This window comes from Saccopteryx bilineata, chromosome 3, assembly GCF_036850765.1.
Source record: "Saccopteryx bilineata isolate mSacBil1 chromosome 3, mSacBil1_pri_phased_curated, whole genome shotgun sequence".
Taxonomy (NCBI): domain Eukaryota; kingdom Metazoa; phylum Chordata; class Mammalia; order Chiroptera; family Emballonuridae; genus Saccopteryx; species Saccopteryx bilineata.
The window spans coordinates 133352363-133379183 of NC_089492.1; the positions used below are offsets into that span (position 1 = coordinate 133352363).

Genomic DNA, 26821 nt, shown 5'->3' on the forward strand with positions numbered 1-26821 from the left:
ATGCTAAATTGATAATTTTTCTTCATCAATATATATTTAATTTTATTGAGGATTTTGTTAGGCATATAATGAAGTGATAGGATTGTTAGTTTGTTAATTTAGATAACTACATTAATTTATTTTCTAATAATCAATTATCCTTACACTCTTAGTAAAAACTCAGCATGTATATCTAAATTTACTTTCTTCCATGAGTAAAATTGGGTAATAGCTCTTGGTTGTTTAGTTTACTTGTTTGCTTAGTTTTTGTTTATTTGCAAATATTTAGTTTCAAGTTTTTTGTCAAGTTGTGGCATTTTTCTATTGTGATATAGTAGTCTCATAAAATGACTTCAATTTTTTTCTCTTTTTTATGTCCTGAAATTAACCATCAAATAAGAATTTAAGACCTTTGAAGTTAGTTATGTCTTTGCCATTAGGTTTACTTTTTATGATAACTGACATACTTAGGGTTTTTTCTTCGTTTGACTCTTATTTTAATCATTTATAATTTTCAATAACACTTTCCATTTTATTTTGACTTCAGACCACTTGAATATCTATTTGCTCTCTCCATTAACACCCACTTTTTAATTCTCAGTGTTTATTTTGCAGTATTTTTCATTAATTCTGCTATAATTTACTTTTATACTTTGTTAATATTTCAAAAGATTAGTTTGTGAGTAATTGGATAATTATTATTACATAGTTTGTCTTAATCTCTATTTTAATAATACAGCCTTTATATTGATTTACTTTCTTTCAACATTTGGATTTATTTTGTTTGTTTACTTGTTTCTAGAGTGAATTCTAGATTATTTATTGTCAACAATTATCTTTATTTACAAATAATTTTAAAGCTATAAATGGTTCTGTAAGTCTACTTTGGTTTTATAATTCCATTATAGACTATAGACAAAGAGCAAATTTGAAAAGAATATCTACCAAACTACAAAAAAATGTGATAGAATAAGATTGAAGTGACATGTGCCAAACATCACTGTTATAAGTAATTGTACTAATTTGAGAAAGTCAAATCCTTTACAAAGTAAAAATGAGATAATAAGATAATTTTATTTTTCCACAAGAAATTGTGCTATTATATGGGTGAAAATCATCACATACCACTTTCCAGTTTTGACATGAACACAAATCACATCAAAGAATTGGGGAACATGGAAATAAATTCCTGATAGCAACTCAACAACATTTAATAAAATGATTAGTAAAATTAATTCTAAATTTAAATTATGAAAAAGACAAAGTCTAAATAAAAATATGTAACATTAATATTAATTTTTGTTTTTAAGTTATGGTATATTATTTCTTCCTGGCTTGAAAAAATTTCATTAGCTTCTAACCAGTATTTAAAATTATTTTTTAATGGAATTAAGTGGGGTAACATAGTTAATAAAATTATCCAGGCTTCAGTTGTGCAACTCTAAGATACATCCTCTGTATGTTGCATTGTGTGTTCAGCACCCACGTCAAGTCTCCCCCATCACCATCTATTCCCCTCTCCCCTCCTCCACCTCCCCTCACCCCCGTTTTCCTCCTGCAATCCTGTGGTCTGTGTCTATAAGAGTTTTTTGTCCTTTGCTTAAAGTTTTTTTTTTTAAACTAAAGATATTTACTCTATTTGGCCAAATCTGTTTCCAGCAGAAATCTCCCCTCCTGTGCTTTTCTCTGGATGTGTCCCATAGTCACACTCACAGATCCTCTTTCATTAACCTTCCTGCCAAAGTGAAAAATTTACTGGAAACACATCACAAGACGTGCTTTAAACGAGGTAAATTTTTTAAGTAGGAATGATGTGGGGGGGGGGGGAATCACGTAGAATTGACTTAAAATATTTTTTAAAAATTTGTGTAAATGTAAGAAAATGTTCCATCTACTTTATTGAAAACTTTGTATTTATCAAAAAGATGACCTTGCTACATTTCTTTCAAAGGAGTCTGATTTATAACATTAATATTATTTGAATTAAAAAATCCCAATTTAATAAAATATTAGCAGAAAATTTAAAATAACACCAACAGTTATATCTATATAGAAATAGAGAAAATGATTTGATTTGGGGTGATGGGTACACAACATAATTAACAACTCAAATGCTATAGAAATATTTACCTGAAACCTATGTATTCATATTGATCAATGTCACCCATTAAATTTAATTTTCTAATTAAAAATTTTAGAAAGTTCTATCTGTATACAATAAACAACTAAAGATTTGTATAATAAAATTTTATCTTTCAGTTTGAACATGAAGAGGGTGAGTGCCCGGACTCTCCTATATAGTCACACAATGGGGCCTTTTCTAAGTCCATTCATCTACTCAGCAATTATTTAATTTTCCAACCCTGACCCCACAGCCAACTCCTTCTTACGGTTAATTTTTAGGAGGTTTATATATTCCAGCTTGATTTCCCCTCCATACCATATTTTAAAGCTAAGTGATATTTTTTCTTTGAAAACTCATTCTTTTTCAAAGTTATTTTCCTTTAGATAACAGCTTTATTCATGTGATTTTATGAGGTCAATACTGTCCAAAATAAGCACAGTAAAGGATACAAAGTAGATCTCTTTGGTAGTATCAATCCACATTGTTCTTATCATCATTTCCTACCTCTTAACTGCCCTATTTTCAATTTCCTCAAAACCTTCAGCAATTAAGATTCTTTCATAAACTCACCAATGAGTGCATTTAGCTCCCACCTTGAAAATCTATGTGAGAGTTCCTAGCCCTGTCTGCCATGGCCTCAGTCACCACCTGTCATGTATCATTACAGTCATATCTAGTGACATAAACTGGGTCTACACACTAAAATTATTACATAAGCTCTGAGGCCCTCAAGGTGCTAACTTAAAATAGAAATCCCACCTTTCTCCTCAATTTTTAGTTACATTTTGTTACGTAGCTTAAGGAGCTCTAAATGATGCTATATTCAATTTAGAGTCATGGTGCCCAATAGAACCACTAGAAAATAATTTATTCTGTGCTGTTCAGTATAGTATTTAATTAAATTTTACTGTTGTAGTTTAATTAAATTTGGAAAGAGTCTTCATGTTTAAACTAAAAATAACTACTTTCAGTTTTTACCCAAATTGTTATGGTTTTCTGTGAATCAAATGTTCAGCTCACAAATCAGGCTGATTAGCCCTCATATCTGAGTTCCGGAGACAGACACTGCTCATCCCCCACTGGGACTCCTGACACACTTACATGATAACTACAGGGCTTCATTTAAAAATATCTGGAAAGGCCTGACCAGGCGGTGGTGCAGTGGATAGAGCTTCGGACTGGGATGCGGAAGGACCCAGGTTCAAGACCCCAAGGTCGCCAGCTTGAGCAAAAAGCTCACCAGCTTGTACCCAAGGTTGCTGGCTCGAGCAAAAGATTACTCATTCTGATGAAGGCCCGTGGTCAAGGCATTTATGAGAAAGCAATCAATGAACAACTAAGATATCGCAACAAAAAACTGATAATTGATACTTCTCATCTCTCTCTGTTCCTGTCTGTCTGTTCCTATCTCTCTCTCTCTCTCTCTGATTCTCTCTCTGTCCCTGTAAAAAATAAAAATAAAAAAATAAAATAAAATAAAACAATACATTTAAATGTCTGGAAAGACCCTGACTCATCACTCAGTGGAGAGAGCATCATCCTGGTGTGTGGACATTGTGGGTTTGATCCGCAGTGATGGCACCTGTGAGAAGCTATTTCTCTTCTCTTTCTTCCCTGATTTACCTCTCCTCCTCATGCAGCCAGTGGCTCTGTTGGTCTGAGCACGTTAACATCAGGCGCTAAAATAAGTAACTCTTGCATTTGAAATTTGGCTTCAGATGAGGGTTGCTGGGTAGATCCTGGTCAGGGCACATATGGGAGTCTGTCTCTTTATCTCTCCTCCTCTTGCAATAAAAAGATGATAAAATAAAAAAATAATTACTGGAGAATTTAATCCCTGGGTGAATAGCTCTGTTGGTTACTGGTTTGATCCCCAGTCAGGGCACATTACAGGAACAGCTCCATGTTTCTGTCTTTTTGTCTCTTTTCTTTACTCTCCCCATATCCCAAAAAAGGGAAAAGTCTAAACAACTAATCACCATAAAACTCTACACTTCTTTATTCAACTACCAAGTCTATGATATCTATATTCTGTGGTTAATGATAACTGTTTCTTTATTTTTTGCACTATTAATGAAGTATAGCTGTTTTGTTTTTTTTAATTAACCCAAATGTCACTATTCTGATCATCTACAGCCAGGGCAGTTGACATTTCTCAATAGGTTTATGAAGATTTTCAATGAGAAAATATTTGAATAATAGATTTAACACTAAAATTCAGCCATTATATTTTTCATTTTTATTGTTAGCATGTTGTACATCTATTTCTAATTAAAATTTTACCTCTGTTGTTCATATTCCAAAATTTTCAGTTGTTCATAATCACATCAGAGAGTGAATGCCCTCAGAGTAAGTTTATGAGTCATACAATTGTGTACATCATATTATCAGGTTTAACACATAAAAACTAGCCTTTTAAAATATTTTACAAGGACTTTTAAAAATAAAACCTTTATTTGGAAATAATTTATATTTAATGAAAGGTTCAATGATAAGTATAGAGTTTTCATATAACTTTTACCTGGATTCCTCTAAATTTAACATTTTACGTAATTCTGGAAAATTTGCTGCAACTAAGAAATGAAGATTGGTACATTATCATTAACTAAACTACAGATTTTTCCAGATTTCAGAAGTTTTTTAGTAATTTTGGTTTCCTATTGAAAGTTTCAGTCCAGGTAATCACATGCATTTAGTTATCACGTCTCAGTCTTCTCTGATTTGCATCAGCTTCCCAGTCTGTCCTTGATTTCATGACCTTGATTATTTTAAAGAGTACAGGTCAGATATTACATATAATACATAAAATGTGTGAAATTTTTCTCACTTTTGGTTTGTCTGATGCTTTTCAAACTACTTTGGGGTTGTCTAATAATTTTAGGGTTGTAGGCTTGAAGAAAAAAATCCCATAGCAATGACATGCTCTTCACATCATATCATAGTTAGGGCACATGATATCAACATGACTTATGATTGTAAATTTTAACCTTGATCATATGGTTAAAATTGTGTCAGGAAGTTTTTGTCTGGTTTTGTTTTATAGTGAAGTTGCTCTTTTACCGCTTCACACTCTTTTTACTGGAATCAAAACACAAAGTCTCCATTATTCAAGATGAGAACATTTTAAAGATCTGTGGTAGATTGTACGTATACTTAGCAATATGATACTGTGTACTTTAAAAATGTGCTAAGAGGATAGATCTTACGTTAACTGTTATAACCCACCCATGCACGCACACGCGCGCGCACACACACACACACTCATACACAAGCAGGTAATGATTGGAAGTAATAGATATGTTTAGTTCCTTGGTTAAGGTGATGAAATTACTAGTATAGGTTGTTATACATTAATAAGGGAAGGGAGCAAAAAGGAAATCAGAAATTAAAAAGCCTACTTCCTTCTCTAGGAAGTTACAGTTTCAGACATTTCAGGATATTGCATCCTTGCCCCACAAAGGGGACCAACACACCCCCTTTCCTGATTTAAGAAGAAAGGACACATTTTTTAATCTCCCCAGGGTACAACGCTTCCATCCCCAGACTATGACAGAAAAAAACAGTAGAAGTCAAGATGGAGCCACAGAGGCCTGTCAGTCTAGTCTGGAAAATATATCTGATTGATGAGTGGGAAAATCCAACACAATCCTGCAAATGATTTAAAAGTTACCATAATTGGTTAGTTAAAGAAGGCCTAGTCCTTCCCAAAGACTAAGGCAATATAACCCAAGCATAACAAATAAGCTGTCTCTCCTTTGCTCTCAATGGCCACGTGTTTGCCCCATTCATTTGTGCATTCTCCATGTTGCCATGCAGCCCTAAGACCCACACAGGCCAGCCAGCTGCCAGTAGCTATGTGGACTCCAAGCATGTGCTTGACCACAGCATCAACCAGAGAGCAGCTAAAATAGCTCTGGACAGTTTGCTCAGTGGTAGAGCATCGGTAGGGCATGTGAGGTCCTGGGTTCAATTCCCAGGCAGGGTACCCAAAAGAAGCAACCATCTACTTCTCCACCCCTCCCCATCCCCCTTCTCTTTCTCTCTACCCTCTTCTTGCAGCCATGGCTCAAATGGTTCAAGCAAGTTGGCCCCAGGTGCTATGGATTGCTCCATAGCCTTGCCTAAGGCACTAAAAATAGATCGGTTGCCAAGCAACAGAGCAGCAACCACAAATGCGTAGAGCATCATGGTATGGGGGGGCTTACTGGGTACATTCCAGTTAGGCATGTGTGGGAGTCTGTCTCTCTGCTTCCCCACCTCCCACTCAAAAAAATATATTAAAATTCAAATACCATTCCTACGAAATGTGTATTTCTTTCACACCATTATAAAGTAAAAAAAAAAAACTTTAATATAGAACTTATTGACAGACAGCAGAATCACAATAGCCAGAGGGAAAGGGGGAGATGAGTAGGGAGAGGAGGGCAAAAAGAAGAGGAGATGGTTGGAAAGAGACTTTCTTAGAGTTGGGCAAAGCATGAAGCGGAGTGTAGATGGTGTTATATTGAGTTTTACACTTGAAACCTGCATGGTTTGGTAACATGTCAATTCAATAAATTTAAAAATGAATTAAAAAGAGAAATATTGAGGACAAAGTGATATAAATAAATAGAAAATGTATAAAAAATGTGGGAGGAGGACAGAAAAGACTTACTAGTGCCTCAAATACCATAATGCTAGACATATCAAAAGAATGAAGGTGGACAATATTAATGCCAAAATTATTACCGTGGTGGAAGTAGGGTGTTCTGGCAATTGAGAGAAGACACAGGTGTCACTGCAAACCCATTCCTGAGTCTCCTGCCCTTCTTTTAATCACCTGAGTGTCAGCACCATCTTTCACCTGCGTGGATGTAAAGGCATAGCCAACTTCCCCTCTCAGATTCTCTAACACAATAATCCTTATCTATCTTCTATCATTCCGTCTTGTGCCACTTCAAGCAATGAATAGGTCCATGACTCTTACTTCCTTTATGCCTTAGGTAAGTGATTTTCAACCTTTTTCATCTAATGACACACACAAACTAATTATTAAAATTCTCTGGTACAACAAAAATTACATTATATTTTATGCTGATCTGAGCAAATAAGAAATAGGTAAAATTTTGATCTATTCATACAGATGGCTGTTACTGTATTAATAGTTCCCATTTTTAGGGAAAAGAGGTCAGTACCCTTGACTGAACAGTCTAATATTCTGTGGTTTAAAATATTTGGTAGCATACCAGTTGAAAAATGCTGCCTTTGTTCATCTCTTTCTCTCTCTTGTTCTTCTTCCCTCTTTCTTTTCAGCCTCCCTCTTTCCTTGCTTCTCAGTCACACTCACTAAGTCTCACCATTTGCTCATCCCTCCCTCCATGTTTGTGGACCATCTCCTCCTATTTCTCACCCCAGTGGAGGATGATGTCCTGGCCTCCCAGGCTGCTGTGCTTTACTCGACAATTCAGGTTAGCTTCCTCCCCAGCCACAACATCCAGGGTTACTGGGAGATACCACGTCTCGTCAGCATTGGGCAGGATGTCACCTTGATGTGTTCCTGGATGCTCCTGCTCACCCTTCATCCACATCACCCATACAGGTTTGGGGTAAAATCCTGAGACATGGCACACCAGCAGCAGAGGACCAGGCAAAGGACGGGGGGCACTGGAAAGCCAGGCCTTGGGCTTCACTGGGGCAGAAAGGAGCAGGACAGTGTCACATTATGACTCTAATCTAAAGCATAGGGCCCTGGCCGGTTGGCTCAGTGGTAGAGCATCGGCCTGGCATGCAGGAGTCCCGCATTCGATTCCCAGCCAGGGCACACAGGAGAAGCGCTCATCTGCTTCTCTACCCTTCCCCCTCTCCTTCCTCTCTGTCTCTCTCTTCCCCTCCTGCATGGCCCTCTCTTCTCTTGCACATTCTCAGTGGCTCCTCTTTCTCATTTTATCCCGCTTGTCTGGTCTCAAAACTGGAACCTTGGGGTATCAAGATGATGTGCTACGTGGCCAGGACATGAGAAGGAAAGCATTTAAAACATTTATTGGCCCTCGCCGGTTGGCTCAGCGGTAGAGCGTCGGCCTGGCGTGAGGGGGACCCGGGTTCAATTCACAGCCAGGGCACATAGGAGAAGCGCCCATTTGCTTCTCCACCTGCCCCCCTCCTTCCTCTCTGTCTCTCTCTTCCCCTCCCGCAGCCAAGGCTCCATTGGAGCAAAGATGGCCCAGGCGCTGGGGATGGCTCCTTGGCCTCTGCCCCAGGTGCTAGTGTGGCTCTGGTCACAGCAGACGCCCCGGAGGGGCAGAGCCATCACCCCCTGGTGGGCAGAGCGTCGCCCCCTGGTGGGCATGCCGGGTGGATCCCGGTGGGGCGCATGTGGGAGTCTGTCTGACTGTCTCTCCCCATTTCCAGCTTCAGAAAAGTACAAAAAAAACCAAAAAAAAAAAACAAACCCATTTATTTGTCTGGGCTATACTACCACAGACCCAAATCCTAAAATCAAGTTATATAAATAGGAAAGTTTATACTTTAGCAAAGTTATCTTATGCCATAGCAATTTATGCAAAAACAAAACAATACAAAATGAAAAATGAATTTATTATCAGTCTATGACCTTCCCTTTAGTTGCTCTTGCCCTTTCAAAGTGGCCCCTACTCCAGAGCCTGGTCCCTCAGCCGGTGATAAATACTCAAATATATTTCTCCCCTACAAGGTGAGCAACAGGTGTAGGTTGAAGTGGGGCCGACAGTCCCCTCTGCAGAAGTTCTTACAGCTGGTGAGACCCAGGTCTCAGAAAGAAAACTGAGAGAATCCTCTCCTGGAGCTGACATTGCCCCCACAGAATGTGGCTAAGCCCCTCAAACAGATCTATACTAGGCTCACAGGGGCCCACACATTAAATGTCCATGCTCCAAGCCTCTCTCTCTTCCCCAAGTGGGATCTAGCCCAGCAGGGCCAGATATCCAGCACCTGGCCGGCTGACTGTGAAGCTCCATTCTTCCCAATGCGCATTGAGCTGATGTGCTGGTGCTGATCACAGAGAATCCAACTCAGCTGGGCCAGGTGTGAGGAATCCTTTCTTTGGATACCACTCTAGCAGAGGTTGTTTGGTCCTGAACCGATGCTGTCCGTAGCTGGCCTCTGGATTGCCAGCCCGGGAGCTCTCTGGAAGGAACCTAATGCAGACCAATGGGAGTCACTGCACTGGCCCTCCGCAACCTTCTTGGAGCTACAAGCAATCCAGAGTTGGTGGCTGCCTCTGCTGGGCCCAGCTGCAAGTGGAAATACCAAGCTGCCCACCTGAGTTGGCTTTTGCCCACACTGGTCCTGGGGGAAAGTCCCCTCAGGACACACCTCCTGCAGCCTCTGTCTGCTTGCTGGCTGCTTGTTCAGCTCAGCCACTGAAAAAACCTCTGCTAGAGTCTAGAGCTTGTGGCAATTCAGGGATTAAGAAGGGTGGTATGTGTGGCTTTGCCTCTCAGGCCCAAGTTTTTGTCTGTCTAGACTTTTATCACCAACTTTAGTAGGTTGTGGCCCCAAGAGTCTGGTGGGTATGGATTCTGAGACCCAGAAGTGTGGCCTGCAGTATTCTGGACAGTTTCTATCGAGTCTGCTCTGAGGTGTAAGCACCAGTTTTGGACTTGGGAGAGATTGGGAGAAAACTCCGGCCTCAACACCAGAAAACTGAGTTACTGATATGCCCCTGCTTCCTGGCCTCTCAGAATGACCCCTCACCATAACTGGGGTAGCAGAGATTCCTGAAGACAGAGCAGTTGCTTTTTCCCAGGCGTATGCCACTCAGAGGGAATTGCTCCACTAGCAACTGAGGAATTGGAGAATGACTCAGCACAAGGGTTCCGGTGGCCGTCACTCACGGTGTCTCTCCCTGGGCCTCCAACTTTACACTCTCCTCATGCAACTCAGGTCCTCTCAGCTCTCCCCTCACTGGAGTCCCAGGTAAGTGGCTGTGAAAGAGAATTTTTGTACAGGCCCTTTAAGATGGGGCTTGACTCTCTGAGAGGTCCATCTCTTTCTTACAGACAGAAACCCAGCTCTTTTCACCTCCAAATGCTGTGTGAACACTTATTCTAGGCTCTGGGACTCTAGACTGGGGCTCCAGGTTTAGGGCTGAGTACCCACACCTGTCAGGGCAACCGTCCCCACAGTGAGAGTCCCTCTGGACCAGGGGTCTCAAACTCGTGGCCCACGGGCCGCATACAGCCCGCCGAACAATTTTGTGCGGCCCGCAGACTAATCCACGAAGTTCAAAATATTTTGAATAAAATTAAGTAAGCCTAGGGGCCTACTTGTATTTTTCATTTCTCTAGCATCCTAGCTAGATATTAGCTTAGTTAACAGCAGTTGTGATGCGAACTACAGTTTCTGGTCATTTTGTGACACTGAGTAAACTGCATGTACGATTGTGCTTGTTGTACTGATTTTTTTTTGTTTTCAACTGCAGTGAGAAAAGTGTTGCGTAACAGTTGCCATTTGTAGACCTAGTGCGGCCCGCTGAACGGCTGTGATCTTGCTCTGCAGCCCACATGCTGAGTTGAGTTTGAGACCCCTGCTCTAGACCCTCAGCCACCACTTGCTCCTGGTCATGCGGCAGCCCTTTCTGTGTCTCCATCCTTCCATCCAGTCTCTCTCTTTTTTCTTCTTTTCTCTTCTTATAGCAGGCCCTTAAACATTTCTTTCACTAGTGGCTTTGTGGTAATAAACTCCTTGAGTCCTTTTTGTTTGTTTAGAAAGCATTTTATTTCTGCTTTAACTGTAAATGATAACTTTGTTAGATAGTGTAGTCTTGGTTGTTGGTTTTGTTTTGCACCACATTGAATATTTCTCACCAATTCCTTCTGACCTGAAGTGTTTCTGTTGAGAAGTTAGTTAGCAGCCATATGGGGGCTACGTTGTAGGTAATTAATTGACTTTGTCTCATAGCTTTTAGTATTCTTTCTTTGTCTCTTAACTTTGACATTTTAATTATAATGTATCTTGGTGTGGGCCTCCTTAGGTTTCTCTTTATTGGGTTTCTCTGTGTTTCTTGAACTGATGTGACTTTTTTCTTCATTAGTGTAACAAATGTTTGGTTATGATTTCTTCAAACAAAGCCTCTGTCCTTGTTCATTTTCTTTTCCTTCAGGAACCCCTATTATTCTGATGTTGTTTCTCTTCATGTTGTCTCGGAGGTCTTAGAGCTTCTTCAGTCTTTTTGAACATTTTTTTTAACACTCTGTTCCTGTGCTTATGTTTATCTTGTCCTCAATCACTGATTTGATCCTCCACTTCATCTGACTTGCTGTAACTTTTTCTAGTGCAGTCTTGATATTAGATATTGTATTTGCCATTTCTAACTGGTTCTTTTTTATAATTTTAATGTCCTTTTTAATGCTTACTATCTCTATGTTTAAGTCTCATTGTGATCATCCATTCTTACTTTAAATCACTGAACATTGTAATAACTGTTATTTTAAACTTTGTGTCTGGTACATTGATTACTGCCATTTTATTTAGTTCTTTTCCTGGGGAATTATCTTGTTGATTTATTTGGATCAAAATACTTTGCCTTCCCATTTTGTCTGTGTAGTACAGTGGTCGGGAACCATTTTGGCTGAGAGAGCCATGAACACGACATATTTTAAAATGTAATTCCATGAGAGCCATACAACAACCTGTGTACATTACACATTATCCAAAAAAAAAAAAAAAAAATTTGGTATTGTCCAGGAAGACAGCTGTGATTGGCTCCAGCCACCTGCAACCATGAACATGAGCAGTAGGAAATGAATGGATTGTAATACATGAGAATGTTTTATATTTTTAACGTTATTATTTTTTATTAAAGATTTATCAAAAGAGACACATCTGGCTCATGAGCTATAGGTTCCCAACCCCTGGTGTAGTAGGTAGTACTTTCTGACTTTCATATTTGTTGTGGTGTCTTTATGAGGAAGATGAGCTCAGTGGTACTGATCTCCAGGCTGCCTCTGTTACTGGCTCTAGCAATGCTTCTTGACAGTTATATTTATCTTCTGTTGTATGTGAGCCTTAGTGCCATTGGCCCTTTCATGTGTAGGGTTATCCCTTCAGGTTGGCTGGCTCTAAGGGTCAACCTTGATCACATGTTTTAGATCTTACTCAGTGTCTGCCCTGTTGAGTGTATTTATTTGTTGCTGTGTCTTGTTCCTTCTGGACTCCTCCTCTGAGTGTCTACTTCTGTAGCTAGCTGAGTCTAGCATTTGTTTGATCAGCCATCCACCATTGTTTGTGTTGGTTCTGGGTCCTCTTGGTGTGCGTAGAGCACAGAGTGCATTCCTAGCAGCTGTGGCTGATGCAATGCTGTGAGAAAACTCCAGTACCCAAAACCCTCCTAGGCACACCCAGGAGGGAGCTCACCTGTTATAAGAAAGTAACTCAGCTCCACCTAGGCAGCTCCCTGACCTTTTCAGCCATTGGCTGTGAAGGACATGCTGTAACATTCTATTGGCTGAACCCATGTATATAAGCTAGCTCACTTCCTTATTAAAGTTTATCTGCATCACTGAACCTGGTCTCCCGAGTTGGGTCTCTGTGTCTCCATTGTCCTCACCCCCGGTGGGCCTTGTCCACAACTGGCACCCAGACAGGGACCTAACTGGCATCCAAGGGACGAGTGAGTGACCCTCTGCAATGGGAAACCTTCTCCCTCACTCCCGAGCCCCGCAAGCTAAGCCCTCTATGCCTTATTGCAGAATAGGCAAGTTAAAGTTAGTGAAAAGGATCTTTGTACCTACTGGGAAATCCTCTCAGGTTTCAACACTTGGCTCTGGGACATGCCTCTTTGGCACCCCGATACTTCGGCCTAAACTTTCTGGTGCATCCATTTGGCCGAAGTACATGAAGGACAAACCTTCCCTCTCGGCCTCATTCCTGCCCTGCTAGCGATACATGCCTGACTGACCAGTGCTCTTGCAGGGGACCTTCCACCAGTGCCAAAAATATTACAGGCTACCCCTCTCTCTGAGGAGCCCCTACCTCCCTATTCGCCCCCTTCCACTGAGGAGGAAAGTAGTTTAGCCTCCAAGTTTGACAAAATTGTGGCCGAGCGCGCAGAAACAAAACCAACTGAATTGCTAACTGCACCATCAGCTCCGCTGCCTCAAAAACTTGAAGCCGCCACTTCCGCAGTCCCCGTTGGGGCTCAAGGCCCCACCCTAACTCCTCAGGTTATCAATCTAATCCATGTTCCCTCTGTACACCCATGGGCCAGCCTATATAACCCCATGTGTCTTTTATCTCCCCCCCACACACACTCATTTGTCTGTCTGTTTTGTCTATTTTTCTGTATCTCTCACTCTCTCTCTTCCCCTCCCATCTCTCTGAAATGATGCTGGAAGGACCCAGCCATGGCACAGTGGTGGGGACCACATACTCTTCTAATGCAAGGGAGAGGTTATGCTTGTGTTTTTCAGCCTTGTTTGAAGATTATTAAAAACTTAAAGATGGCAACAACTGCACAAGTCAGTTGCTCATCAACCTAAATTCAGGTTAGGCTTTTGGTCATGAATACAGCTACAATATCTAAATTCTGCTTTCAAAAAATGGAGACAAATGAATAGAGTAAGTACTTAAATAACGATTGTTCAGAGTATAAAAATATTAATGCTCTTAGGAAGATCAGTCAAATTTTGGAAGTACAAAAGAGATTTTTTTTCCTACAGAATTTTTTAAAATTAAATATATTGGAGTGACATTGGTTAAAAATTATATAGGTTTCTGTGTACAATTCAATAATTCATCATCTGTATATTTTATTGGGTTTCAGATCTCTTTTCATCACATTTATTCCCCCCTGACCCTTTTACTGACTCCACCACCCTCCTTTCCATCTATTCTGGTAATCACCTTTCTGTTTTCTGTATCTGTGTTGGTTTTTCTTTGCTTCACCCCTTCATCATTTTACCAGCCCTCCAAACTTCTCCCCTCTGACAGCTATTACTCTGTTCTTTGTATCTATGAGTTGCTTCTATTTTTTTCATTAAATTTACTTTGTTCATTAGAATACACATAAGAGTGAGATCATCTGGTACTTGTTCTGTGATTTCAATTGTGTCATTCAGGGAAACTTCCAGGGAAGATTCAGAAATAGGAATGCGAAATAGAGTTTGAAGGATCAACAAACAGGTGCCTCAGAAAAGAGATTGTCAAAGATCGGGGGTGGGGGAGGGAAGAGGTTTCAAAATGAGTCAGAATCTCTGTCAGAAAACTATTTTAATAAAACCATGCTTTGTTTATTGGTATGAACCATGTTCCAGAAGAAGCAGAACAGATTTTTATGGATAAGATTAAACATATATCAGCAGAGTTGGATCAGGCTCATTTACCATTTCTTCAACAATTTGTTTTTGACCCATGATTTCTGTGCCAAGCAGAGGTGGTTTCCTAATCTCCTGCATTCCTGGGTGTTCCTTCAACGGGAGAGGGAGGGTTCGGAGAAAGGGGCAAGCAGATATTCTGATTTGAACTGAGGGAGAAGAAGAGGATTTTGATCTCAAAGACAGGAAATCAGAGAGAAAAAGAACAATAGAGGAGAAAAAAAATAAGTGGATAAGAGGTTAAAGAAACAAAACAAGAAAAGTCTCACCTGTGCTATTTAAACTGTAAGTTCACAAAAACCAGCATAACCAGGGTAACTGTTACAGCCAAACAGATCAATATTAAAGGGATAGAATGTCCTTCTGGTTGGGGACTAAATAATGTCAATCTATGAAATACAGTCTATCCTACCTCAGGTAATGCCTCTCATTTCACAGAGTTGGGACCTTACAAGAGTCTTCTTCTACATTTTATAGATCCCTCATTTCAATTCTTTCTAGTCCATATGTCTCCTTTCATTTTTTTTAGTACCTCTAATCTTCTTTCTCTATTTTCTTGAAATGTAACTGCTTTGAATCTTTATACTTCCTTATGATTTGTATTCTCCCACTTTTACCTTCTTGTGCATAGGAGTCCTATCCATTCTCCAACTGCTAATTCATTAGCCCTGGAACTATGGGAAGACTATCATTTCCTATTGGGCCCTTGTTCTTTCTCACCACAGTGGATGATTATATCATGGCCTCCCAGGCTGCTGTGTTTCATTTGGCAAGTCAGGCCAGCTACCTCTACAGTTGCCACATTAAGGGTTACTTGAAGATATCATGTGCCTTCAGCATTTGGCAGGACTTAACCTTGTTGAGTGCCCTACTGCTCCTGTTGACCCCGCATCCACATCACACACACAGGTTTCAGATGAAAGCCAGAGACATGACACAACAGCAGCAGACGGCCAGGACCAGGACTGGAGCGTTACGTCACCCAAACCTGTGGCTTCACTAGAAAAAGATGAGAAGAAGTAGAGTTTAGGTATCTCAAGCCAGAGCTTGTGACTCAGGTACCTTAGAACCCCTGAACCCACACTCATCTTCAAGCCTCTTATTCTGTGTCTCAACGGGATGATAAAGAGAAAAAACTCAAATACAAAAATGAAGCACTGAGGCTGTGAGGGGAGAGGAGGTTGTGCTCACCTTGTCGTTCCAGGTCTGACTTCCCTCCTTTCAGAAGGACTGACAGGAATTGAGGGCCTGAGAATGTCACTGAAAAGGCCCATCAGAACTTTAACAATGCTGTACCAATTAAGCATATTTCAGACATTCTGAGCCTGACTCCCAGCTCCTGGAGACGGCTTCCAGAAATTTCCTTGGAAACTCAAGAAATCTAATCTTTGATATGCCGCATTTAAAAAACCCTCTGGGGCCTTCCCTGGAATGCACTCTAAAACTGCCTGATACCTGGATCTCAAAGGGATCTGGGGATGGTCAAGGAACAGAGAGTCAATATGGAAAACATTTTAGGGAGGAAACATCAACAATAGAAAATAGAGAAATTCAAGGAAAGAAACATATTCTTTGAACCACATTGAAGACTAGATTTTGGAAGAAAAAGCAAGAAGAAATATGTGGGATGAGTATGTGAAAATAATAAAGGATTATTGAAATAATTAATTTGAAAAAGCTGGATGAGAATACTCATAAAAAGTCAGCAGACCAGTCAAGAAGAGGTCCCTCGAGATTGATTGGGTATTGCCTAGGTCACGTGAACATTCAGATCGGGGAGAAAGGAGGACAGGTCTAGGTTGGGAAAGGCTGAGTCTGAGATCAAGAATGAAAGAGAGAACATAGGTAAACACTATAACACAGAGCCAGATCCCTTTGAGATTGAGGTATCAGAATATAAGGGTATAATCAGGAGTGTGAAGATATATACATGTAAATCATTCTTTGTATGTGGTTGGGAAGGGGTAAAGTGGGAATAGTGGTAAGAAGTGAAGCAAAGAAGAAAGAGTTAAGCCAAGGTAAACAGAAGATTGAATAATGGTCACAGTCCATACATCATTTTCCCTGGTCAGAACTTTCAGGTAAATATCAACCTTAAAAAGCAAACTCACATCAAAACTGAAACTGACTGCAAAATGCCGGCACTTCCTGAAGGAAGCTGTGCATATACAACAGCAGTAATTGAAAGTGCTTCAATTCTTCCTTGCTAAAATTACCCTGGGACTAAAGCCAAAGAATGCAGATAGTGCTTGAAACACTGTCCCAGCAATGAGTCTGCAGCTCACCCAGCCAGCCTCAGCCCTCCGTGTGCTGATACTTGCATAGCTGAAAGACAGAGAAGGGACAATGAGAGAAGATGAAAGGAGGGAAGATGAGGGGCCCGTGTAGGAAAAGAATAATGGTAATACTTACAAATTTCCATACACATGTCCCTTTTCCAAAATATAGCTTCTTTTCCCCCAAATCAGAAAGAGAAACAGACTGGGGTCAGTGATGGTGCTTGGCATTCACTTGGCATGCAGATTCCAAGTGTGCCCAGTAGGAGCATTACTCTCTTCCTAGAGATACTCTCTAGAACTTTTCTACACTCTGCTTTGCCAAACCACAAGTATGTTTCCACCTGGGTTCTTCTCATCCACTGTGCTTGGTCCATGTCAGAGAATTCCTTGAAAGAGCAGGGGCAGAAGTAGCAGCACTGGAGTTCTGTTTGATAAAGAATGCCTCAGCAGAACAACTTGTCCTCAGAACTCAGAAAACATCTTCCCCTCAAAATCCTTTTGAACTTTTTCTGTAACATCCCTTTCCACAAAAACAAACCAAACTCTCCCTCTGCTCACTTCTGTGTGGGAAGAACCCGACTGCCTCCCTCAGCCATGAGCCTCCCACAGTGTCTCTCATTTCCCCTTCATCTCTTCCCTGTCTGGCTTCCAGATTTTCTTTTTACTTTTGTCTGCCTCGTAGCCACCCCATTGCACCAACATGTATAAAAGGAGTTTTGGCTTGATAACCATGTCTTCAGTCTGTGGTCTGCCTGGGAAATGTAGTACCTCTTGGCCTTGGAGAACTCAAGCCCACACTTAGATTCGCAATGTCCATTTCTATAAAAAGAAGTAACAGAAGGTCCTCAGCAGTGCCCTGTGGCCTTTTCAGCAGTGTCTCCACTCCGGATCCCTCTGTGGTCTTCTCCTCCTATGATGTGCTTCCTGGCCTTCCCTTTTCCCTTTTCTTGATCTTCTCTGTATTTTTCTACTTACCCATTATTTTCTCTGGAGTCTACTGCCACTCTTCCCATTGCCTTGCCTGTTCCTCCTGTCCCCTCAGACTACTCTCTGTCTTCATATCCTGCTCTTTCTAAAATCATTGTCAGAAGAAAATAGTCACTTTGAATGTAGCTGTATAATTTTCAGACAAATCTCCATAATCCACAGTGAAGAAGGAGCAGCAGTGGCAATACTGATTATCAGGTAATCTCAGAAAAATACCCTTTTGCTCATTTTCTCTAGTCAGACCAACTGTCACTGTTAAGGATCCAAAAGAATTCTTAACTAAGAAATGATGAGCTGGTCAGTAGACAGATTTTCATTCATGTTGTATGAGTGGGTCTATAGAAGATGCACAGGGCCATGGCCTTCCATTCTACACTAAATGAGTTGAGTGTGTCTCCAGGTCCCTGGGTATGAGGAGCAGTCATGCAGCTTTCCCTTCACAGTCCATGCACTGGGAGCACTGGTGTCTCCTTGATGTGTCTAATTAGAGAAGTATTTTATAGGAGGCACTCCTGGGACTGAGGTGTTCATGGAAGAATTAATAACTATATTGAGTCTTTACTTTTGTTCTTTACATTGATATTTGCTGTGGCAGCCTGCAGGCTCTTAAATACTATCCTTGGTTTTCATGGACACATTCAACTAACATTTAATCAGAGCCCACCTGGTTGCAAAATTTATGTCAGACATTAAGTTTTCAGAGAGAATTTCTTTTTCCATGTGTGTGTGACAGACTGATAGGGACAGACAGACAGTAAGGGAGAAATTTCAGAAGCATCAATCCTTTATTGCAGCACTTTAGTTGTTCATTAGTTATTTATCATATGTGCCTGTCTGAGGGGCTAGAGCAGACCAAGAGGCTCCTTGCTCAAGCCAGTGACCTTAGGCTCAAGTTGATGAGCCCTGCTCAAACCAGTTTAGCCTGCACTCAAGCTGGCGAACTCGGGGTTTTGAACCTGGGTCTTCTGTATCCCACTCCAATGCTCTATCTATTGCTCCACTGCCTGGTTGAGCTCAGAAACAATTTCTTAAGAAAAAAACAAAGCAAAACAAAAAATATCAACCCACAACCTCTATTTTTATAATATAAAGTACTCACAGAATTATGCTTCAAGTTATTTAAAAAAGTTTAGACTCAATGTCATTCATTGATTCTGACTCTAAGATGCTGGTTTTATACACCTCATGTTCAATGCTGTGGGAAAAAATGTCAGAATTCTAAGATAATGAAATAACCTTAAAATTTTTTGTTCAGGGAAATTATCATCCTCTTGTGAGGACCAAATAACTCTGGGATACTCAAAAAATCAAAAAATATGTCATAAACTCCATTATGAAACTAATAATCTAAGTAAAATCAAACATGAACTTGAAAAATGCAGTACGTACTAATATAAATTTATATTTATAAATGAATGGAGTGCATATAACTTAAAAGTTTCTGCACAACAGAAAGAACCATAAACATAACGAAAAGTAACCAAAAAAACTTAGAAGATATGTGCAAACAAAATCTCTGATTAAGGGCTAATATCCAAATATACATTGAACTCATACAACTCAAGAACACAACAGAAAACAAAAAGTCCAATTTTAAAAATGGGCAGAAGACTTGAAAAGACACTTTTCTCAAGAAAACTTAATGGCCAGCAAATACATAAAAATATGCTCAATTTCACTAGCTACAGGAGAAATGCAAATCAAACCAGAGAGCTATCACCTCATACCTGTTAGAATGAGTGTTATCAACAAGAAATAACAAGTATTGAAGAGAATGTAAAGAAAAAAGTTTCATCCACTGCTCGTAAAAATGTAAATTGGTAAAGTCACTATGGAAACAGTATGGAGTTTCCCCAAAAAATAATATGTGGGATTAAAAACAAAAAGCAACAAGCAAACAAAATAAACAGTCACAGACAGCAGGAGAGTGATTATCAGAGGAAAAAGGGAATAAAGGGAGGTTGAAGAAGGTAAAGAGGATCAAATATATGGAGACTGAAAGAGACCAGACTTTAGGTCATGAAACATAATGGAATGCACCAAAGATTTATTATAGAATTGTATACTTTAAATAAATATAACGTTATTGACCAATGTCATCTCAATCAATGTAAGTTTAAAAATTTCTTTAAAAAATATATAGTTATCCCTAAATAATAGTTTGAATGCACTAGGAAATTCAGTGCATTTGATTAATATTTCAGAAAGAAGTTTATAATCAAAGAATTTTATTCCATATTACTTAATTCCCTGGGAGACAAGAAAATAAAGGAAGATAAATAAGTTTTATATTGAATCATATATTATTGACCACAAGAGAACAATATAAAGTAAAGATTTTCAGAAAAATATGTTAAATTATGACTTTTATAGGAGACTTGATTTAGTCATGGTGGTGGAGACCAGTGGCCTTTTTTTATCTCAAAAATGTGCAATATTTTAAATATTTATTTTTAAATGATGAATACATTCATCTTCATTCTAGAAAACAATGAAGGGATTCTACTTTGAAGAGGAACCTTAAAGAAGTCCTTTGAAAAGACAGCAGAAAAGTTCCTCAAAATCCATAGCCCTAAAATCATGCAAAACAAAAATATTGCAAAGCCCTGGTCAGATAGCTCTGTTGGTTAGTTTTGTAGCAAAATGCAGAGGTTGCCATTTTGATCCCTGGTCAGGGCACATACAGGAACAGATCAATATTTCTGTCTTTGTCTTGCTCTCTCCCTCCTCTTTCTTAAATCAATAAAATATATTTTTTTAAATGTAAGTAATACAATAAAAGGGATGTTAATAAATACTATAAATATAAATGAAACATACAAAGTATGATAATTAAATAATTATTTATTTTCAAAATTATATTAAACTTATGGGTATAAAATGGTTTAATAAAATTATATAGTTTTCATGTATACAGTTCTATAATACTTTCTCTGTGTTTTGCAATGTGTGTAGCCACATCTTCTTATGTTATATCAGCACATATTTGACATTCTTTACCTGTTTTTACTTCACCCTGCACTTTTTACCCTCTAAAAACCACCATACTGTTTGCTTTATATATTTTTTTATTTTCTTTGTTCATTTGCTACTTTCATATTTATATCGCACATATGCATGAAATCCTGTGATTCTTGACTTTTTCCATCTGATTTCTTTCACTTAGCATACTATTCTCAAGATCCATCTATGTTATTGCAAATAAAAGTATTTTACTTATTTTTCTCATGAGTGTGTAGTACTTCATTATATTTATGTACCACATCTTCTTTATTCAATCATATATCAAGCAACACTTCTGTTGTTTCCATGTCTTGGCACTGTGAATAAATCTACAATGAACATAGGAGTACCTAGAACATATCTTTAGAAATAAATGTTATCAACATTTTCAGGTGTATATCAACTGAGAAATTACTGGGTCATATGGTCTCTTTATTTATAATTTTTTGAGGAGCCTCCATACTGTTTTTTTATAGTAGTTATAACAATTTTTATTTCCATCAGCAGTGTATGATTATTTCTTCTTCTACATCACTTCCTCAACACTTATTATTACTTGTTTTTACCTATAATAGCTAAAGAATTATTTATTAACACTGTTTTCATTGAATTTCAAGCTTTAAGAGCAGTCAGTCATATAACAGTAATCCAGGAATTTGTCTCATAGCAGAGGGATATGTTTGCCTGGGAAGATACTCCATCCTGAAAAGAGACACAATACTTGTAAAAAGGAGATCATGGAAGTAGTAACTAGACACCCAACAGTAAGTACTTTGTTGTTCTTGCTAGAAACTAAAAGGATCAATTGCATCATGTACACAGAAAGGGAAGGGGTACAAGGGCATATTCTGAGTAACAGCCCTCTAGTTCTACAGAAAGTTCTAATACATATGACATGTTTTTTTAAATTTTATCTGAAAAATATAAAAGCATAAGATCCTACATATTTTTGCTATAAAGTAATCAAGGACCTCTTTGCCTTACACATAACAAAAGATACTTTAAAGTAGGAAATATATAGAATCTTACATTAGAAAAGTAAATATTGAAGCTTAGAGACCAAAGGGGAAAAAGAGAGATACATCATAAGAGAAGGCCCTGATAACAGGTGCCATATTGAAAAAAGTGTCTTGTTTTTCTAGCAAGTGAACAATTTTAAACATGAGAGTGATGTGACTAAAATAGCATTTAGAAAAGTTTTCTAATTCACGTTGAGATTTGCAATCAGTGATGAAAGCTACAAGACAGATGACTTTAGTGACCTGAACAAAGGCAGTAGCAGTGAGGCTGCAGAGTAGAAATAACAAAGCATGGTGGTAAGCAGGATTAGTCAAACAAAATGTGACCAGGAGGACATAAAATGGTGTCATTTATGAAGCTAGACAACAGTTTGGTAGTGTTCGGCAAACAATTTATAATAAGTGTTTTTTAGGTCTGCTCACTTGTATTGGGACAGTACCATGTGTGTATAGTCTATGGAAGTCTGCGGGTGCTTTCTCTCAGGTCAGCAGATTGCAAATTGCAGTTTGTAGATTGCCTGCCTCCATGGAGAAGAGGGATTATTTGCTGGAGAAGGGTATTTTTCCCCTAGCCTGTTTTGGCTAGTTAGTTCAGAGAGAGAAAGAGTGCTGAGGGGCATGGGAGCCCTGAGATGCCTGTTTGGCTGAGGACTGCTGAGACTGGTGGGGTTCTGAGATGGGAAGAGGTCTTCCCTGCCTGTATGCTCATCCACCATTACGAGACTAATAAATGGAATGGCCAACCATTTTCTGGCTCCACAATTCTTTAACTGTAGTGTGAACCTGCATGGCCATAATGACAGCCACTGGCTTTATAGTAAGGGAAGGTGGTATTGAGATACACAGTCCGTTTGGGTTATGTTGAAATTGAGTTTTCAGCTAGAGGTATTTCAGTGATTCACAGCATATAGATTGTTGCAAGAAGGTGTTATGGGCTACACAGTATCTGCTGAGCACATGGCTGTAAAAAGCAGTGTAGACTTTTGTAAATCTGTCTGTCATTTTTAAATAAAATTTGAAGTTAATTTTAATCAATATTATTATTTGTGTCTTATAAAATTTTCGAGTGTCTTGAATGAATTCACAGGCTGTTCTTAGGTTACAACATTCTCAGCATTCGATGTTTCAAGTTTATAATGCTCACTCCCATAAAAACTTTAAAAAAACAACATTTGAGTGTTTCTGCTTACACCATTAGTGTCATACTTACAGACTATGTGAGCAAAATAGTGGTTGTGCTGTGGAAGAATATGCAGTAATGGGGCAGATAAGTGAGGAAGTTGGTGTCCCTGGTAAGCTTACCTTTGCTATTTTGGACTGTGAAAAGCACAGTGACATGATAACAATGAATAGGAAGGATGGACCAAGTCAAGAATATCAAAGAGGATTCCCATAAAGTGATGACACATATGCATTCTGAAAGATTAGGAGTAAACCTGAAAAAAAGAACACAGTATATGCTAAGACCTAGTAAACACAGGGGATATATACCATTTGAGGAACCAATAAAAATACAGTTCATTGACATATTTCATATCACAAAATTTCTCAAATATCATTAAAATCTGTTGCTCTGTTTTAAGTATATTTTCTTTTGAAAAAAAATGGGAAACATATTTTAGGATATAATTATACATTATGGTAAAGAAAACAAGAGAAGGTTGAGCAATGAAGGGGAAACTATAGAAGAAATGAGAACAAAAAACATATGATCTTATCAAAAATGGAAAAGGCATTCGATAAAATACATCATTTTATGTTTAAAACACTCAACAAAATGGAAATAGAAGGAAAATATCTCAACATAATAAAGGCCATTTATGACAAACCATCAGCTAACATCATATTAAATGGCAAAATACTGAAGACATTTTTTCTAAGATCAGGAACAAGACAAGGCTGTCCACTCTCTCCACACTCATTCAACATAGTGCTGGAAGTTCTAGCCAGTGCAATCAGACAACAGAAAGAAATAAAAGGCATTCATATTGGAAAAAAAGAAGTAAAGGTTTTACTTTTTGCAGGTGATATGAGCCTGTGTATAGAAAAAACCCAAAGACTATTAGAAACAATAAATCAATACAGTAAGGTTGTAGGATACAAAAGTAATGTACAGAAGTCAATTGCCTTCCTATATGTCAATAATGAAACATCAGAAAACAAACTAAAAAAAAAACAGTTTTACAATTGCAACAACAAAAAAATATATACCTAGGAATAAATATAGCAAAGTATGTAGAGGACTTATATAATAAAAACTACAAAACATTTTAAGGGAAATTGAAAAAGATACAAAAAAATGGAAAAATTTTCCTTGTTCTTGGATAGGAAGAATAAATATAGTCAAAATGATCATATTACCCAAAGCAATATACAAAATTAATGCAATTCCCATCAAAATTTCATGTCATTTTTTAAAGAAATGGAAGAAAAAACCATGAGGTTTATATGGAATTATAAAAAGCCCCAAATAGCCAAAGTAATACAAAGAAAAAAGAACAAAACTGGGGCATTACAATACCTGACTTCAAATTATATTATAGAGCCACAATCAAAACAGTATGATATTGGGAGAAAAATAGACACTCAGACCAATGGAAAAGAATAGAAAGTCCAGAAATAAAACCACATATATAGGGTCAAATAATCTTTGATAAAGGAGCCAAAAACACAAATCAAAGATAAGAAAGCCTCTTCAATAAATGGTGCTGGGAAAACTGGAGAGCCATGTTCAAAAGAATGAAACTTGACTACAGTTTGTCCCCTTGTACTAAATTAATTCAAAGTGGATCAAAGACCTAAATATAAGACCTGAAACAATAAATTATATAGAAGAAGACATAGGTACTAAACTCATGGACCTTGGCCATAAAGAGCATTTTATGAATTTGACTCCAAAGGCCAGGAAAGTGAAGGCAAAGATAAATGAATGGGACTACATCAGACTAAGAAGCTTTTGCACAGAAAGAGAAACTGACAACAAAACAAACAGACAGCCAACTAAATGGGAGATGATATTTTCAAACAAAAGCACAGATAAGGGCCTAATATCCAAAATATACAAAGAACTCACAAAACTCAACAACAAAGAGCAAATAATCCAATAAAAAAAAGTAGGAAGAGGACATGAACAGACACTTCTCCCAGGAAGAAATACAAATGGCCAACAGATATATGAAAAGATGCTCATTTTCATTTGCTATTAGAGAAATGCAAATCAAAACTATAATGAGATACCACCTCACGCTGGTTAGATTAGCTATTATCAGCAAGACAGGTAATAACAAGTGTTGTAGAGGCTGTGGAGAAAAAGGAACCCTCATCCACTGTTAGTGGGAATGTAAAGTAGTACAACCACTTTGGAAGACTGTGTGGTGGTTCCTCAAAAAATTAAGAATAGGCCCTGGCCAGTTGGCTCAGTGGTAGAGCATCGGCCTGGCGTGCAGAAGTCCCGGGTTCGATTCCCGGCCAGGGCACACAGGAGAAGCGCCCATCTGCTTCTCCACCCCTCCCCCTCTCCTTCCTCTCTGTCTCTCTCTTCCCCTCCCGCAGCCGAGGCTCCATTGGAGCAAAAATGGCCCGGGTGTTGGGGATGGCTCCTTGGCCTCTGCCCCAGGTGCTAGAGTGGCTCAGGTCGCAACGGAGCGACGCCTCGGAGGGGCAGAGCATCGCCCCCTGGTGGGCGTGCCAGGTGGATCCCGGTCGGGTGCATGCGGGAGTCTGTCTGACTGTCTCTCCCCGTTTCCAGCTTCAGAAAAAAAAAAAATTAAGAATAAAATTACCATATGACTCAGCAATCCCTCTACTGGGTATATACCCCCAAAACTCAAAAACACTCGTACATAAAGACACATGCAACCCCATGTTCACTGCAGCATTGTTCACAGTGGCCAAGACAACATGGAAACAAACAAAAAGCCATTCAATATATGATTGGATAAAGAAGATATGGTACATATACACTATGGAATACTACTCAGCTATGAGAAATGATGACATAGGATCATTTACGACAACATAGATGGACCTTGATAACATTATACTGAGTGAAATAAATAAATCAGGAAAAACTACGAACTGTATGATTCCATACATAGGTGGGACATAAAATTGAGACTCATGGACATAAACAAAAGTGTGATGATTATGAGGGAGACGGGAAGAGAAGAGAAGTAGGGGGTTGGGGGAGGGGAGAGGCATAAAGAAAACCAAATAGAAGGTGATGGAGGACAGTTTAACTTTGGGTGGTTGGTATATAACATAATCAAATGTCAAAATGATCTGGAAATGTTTTCTCTGAATCTATGTACTCTAAATGATCAATGTCACATGATTAAAATTAGTTGTCTAAATAAAATTTTAAAAAAAGAAAAAATGAGAATGATGTGTCATTAGATATTACCATTTTATTCCTGATTATTATGTATACAGATGCAAAAGTTGGATAATAAAGAAGGTTGATAGGAAATAAAATGATACATTTGAACATGGTGTTGAAGGAGAGCTCTACGAATATCCTGCACTATCAGAAGGACAAACAACTGGGTTCTAGAACAAATTAAATCTGAAACATTGCTGGAGGCAAAAATGACAAAACTGAAGCTTTTCTACTTGGGACACATCATGAGAAAGAAGGCAGGTTTTTAGAAAAGACGATAGTGCTTAGAAAACTAAAATGCAGTAGGAAAAGAGAAAGACCTACTGTGAGATCGAGTAACTTCATAAAAGTAGACATAGGCATGAGTGCACTGGAGCTGAGCAGGACTGTTGAGGACAAAAAATTGTGGAAAGAACTCATTCATAGCGTCTCTGGGAGTCAGAGCCAACTCAACAGCACATAATACACATTGAAATGATAATTTAATTTTTCATTATACTCTTTATTTTTATTTGCTCATCAGTCTAGAAAGTACCACTTTAGTACCACTTTGATTAGCATAATGATAATTGCACACACCCTTGTCCTATTCCTAATTTTAATGTTAAACCTTCTAAATTTGTATTATCAAGTCAATGTCCTTTGCCTTGATTATAGTTAAACTGAACTATATTAAGGAAGTTCCCTTTATTGTAAAGTTGATAAGATGTTTTCTTCATTAA

General features: G+C 38.6%; 1 pseudogene; it reads right to left on the reverse strand.

Moving 5' to 3' along the window:
• Positions 1 to 1614: 1614 nt before the first annotated feature.
• On the reverse strand, positions 1615 to 26523 carry LOC136329881 (T-cell surface glycoprotein CD1b-3-like; annotated as a pseudogene).
• Positions 26524 to 26821: the final 298 nt, after the last annotated feature.